Below are 2,540 nucleotides of genomic sequence, written 5' to 3'. Positions count from 1 at the left end.
GGATGTAGGGCTGGCTTTCACCTCCTTACGTTTTGACAGTGCTGAAGTTAGAAACCCTTGGCTTGTTTCTTTAGATAAAGGGTCTCAAGTCCCAACTGGCTGAAATGCCTAATTGAATCAGATACTGCAGCACTGTGGCTGCTAGCAAAAGAGATCTGCCAGTGTCTCTGCAAATCTCTTAATTAAAATCAAACATATGACAACTGCTCAGCATAAAATAGGAAAAGGAAGGCATACCAGAGTAAATTTCCAAAAATCTTCAAAGTTCTAAACTAGCAAATAGATTTACTTCTAAGTGCAGTAACTAAGTAATTCTGTATCACCACAGTGAAAAGCATGGTCTTGGGTCTCTGATCCCTCCAGGAGGGCGATGTTTGGGCCTAGCACACTGCTGTGGTCTATAAGCAGACAAAAAAATCAAGAGGATCTAGGTTTCAGGTCAGCCCAGCCCAAAAAGATGTTGAGACCCCACCTCAACAGAAAATTCAGCAGGGAGCAGCAGTGTGCACCTGCCAGCCCAGGACCACCAGTCCATTCACGCCATCAGGGATGAAAAGTAAGACCCTATCTCAAAAAATAACTACAGAAAATAAAGAACTAAGGGCCTGGGTCACATGGTAGTGTGCCTGCCTTGCAACACAAAGCTCTGAATTCAAACTCTAGTACAGAAGACAAAAATTGCCTTAAGAGGCATTTTTTTTTAAAGTTAAGCCAATAACTGACATTTACTGCTCTTGCTTTAAGCTTTAGAAATAGTGTCTTTTACAGATTATACCAACAGCCACCAGAAACAGCTATGTCTTTCTTATTTCAATATTCTCAGAGTCACTACAAAGTTGGCAAAAAGTGTAGATTCCTAGAACTTCCTGGATTATTAAAGAAAACTTAAAAAAAAGAAGGGCCTAGGAGACGTCGGCTGCACCTTGGTGCCATGGCCCGAAATGCAGAAAAGGCCATGAGGGCCTTAGCAAGATTTCGCCAAGCCCAGGTGGAAGAGGGAAAAGTGAAGGAACGAAGACCTTTCCTTGCTTCAGAATGTACAGAGTTGCCCAAAGCAGAGAAATGGAGATGACAGATTATTGGAGAAATCTCCAAAAAAGTAGCTCAGATTCAGAATGCTGGTTTGGGTGAATTCCAAATTTGAAACCGGAATGATGAGATCAATAAGCTGTTAAGAGAAAAAGGTCACTGGAAGGTGCAGATAAAAGAACTTGACGGCCCTGGTTATGGGAAAGTTGGTCCTAAAATGCTGGATCATGAAGGGAAAGCAGTCCCAGGAAACCGAGGTTACAAGTACTTTGGAGCAGCAAGGGATTTACCTGGTGTTAGAGAGCTGTTTGAAAAAGAACCTCTTCCTCCTCCCAGAAAGACACGTGCTGAGCTGATGAAGGCAATTGATTTTGAATACTATGGTTACCTAGATGAAGATGATGGTGTTATTGTACCTTTGGAGCAAGAATATGAAAAGAAACAGAGCTGAGCTGGTGGAAAAATGGAAAGCAGAGAGAGAGGCTCGGCTGGCAAGAGGTGAAAAAGGAGGAGGAGGAGGAAGAGGAGATCAACATTTATGCTGTCACTGAGGAGGAGTATGATGAGGAAGGCAGCCTGGAGAAGGGAGGGGAGGATGGGCAGCTGAAGTTCATTGCTCCTGTTCCTGTGCCATCACAGCAGGAGACTGAAGAGGCCCTGGTGCAAAGGAAGAAAATGAAACTGCTTCAGAAATAAGCCAGGGAGACCCTTCAGGTTCAAAGTGAAGAAGCCAAGAGGCTCCTGGGATATTAGGACAAGTGGGTGTTCTCATTGGAGTCTGGAGGATATCGTGGATGCCAGTGACCGCCCTTCCCAGGACTACCTGCACATGCAGCTGTGGCAGGCACCACCTGGCCTCCTTTCCCATCCTTTGTCCTTGCACCTTTTTCTGCCTCATCAGCTGGTCTGAGGGTAGGATTCTGTCCCTTTGTCTCCCGGTAGCTGTCAGGGTGCTGAACACCCTGGCCACCAACTTCATACAAATGTCTTTGCTACCCTATGAATCCATTCGTTTTATATAGGGATATGTAAAACAGGTTGCCACCTAGCTAAGTGTCTTACTCCATGACTTTGAAAAGAGGAGAATCAACTACAGAGGCAGCATAAAAAAATGTGATTTTTCCCCTATCTTCTCTTGGAAACGGAATCTCAGTTTCTATTAGCCAGAGCCACCTGAAGTATCTGCTTTACCTCTGTGCCTGGCTGGGGGAAGGGAATTGGAGCTAGAAGCATCTGTTTTATTATCTGCTCTGTAGATAGCTATTTTCATTAAAGATTTTTATAAGAAAGGAAACCTCTGTGGCTGCACTTTGTTCCCTCAGGTAACTATACCGAGGTGACATAAGGTCGGCCCATGAAGTGTGCATCTCTGCAGTCAACAGACATTTAAGAAGCACCTACTAAGGGTGCTCCATACGTAAAGGCAGAATCCATCCAGTGTGTAAACATTTTAAGGTGTTTTCCTCTAGAAACCTGCCCTGCTGGAGGAAGGCCCTTTGGCAATAAGCCAG

At 44.6% G+C, this 2,540-nt stretch overlaps 1 pseudogene; it reads left to right on the top strand.

Moving 5' to 3' along the window:
• Positions 1-910: 910 nt before the first annotated feature.
• Positions 911-1,782, top strand: LOC138829437 (pre-mRNA-splicing factor ISY1 homolog pseudogene; annotated as a pseudogene).
• Positions 1,783-2,540: the final 758 nt, after the last annotated feature.

The sequence above is a fragment of the Dipodomys merriami genome, unplaced genomic scaffold, assembly GCF_024711535.1.
Source record: "Dipodomys merriami isolate MVZ:Mamm:240054 unplaced genomic scaffold, mDipMer1.0.p SCAF_1716, whole genome shotgun sequence".
Taxonomy (NCBI): Eukaryota; Metazoa; Chordata; class Mammalia; order Rodentia; family Heteromyidae; genus Dipodomys; species Dipodomys merriami.
Note: the sequence above shows the minus strand (reverse complement) of the source record. Positions and strands in the feature narration are given on the sequence as shown.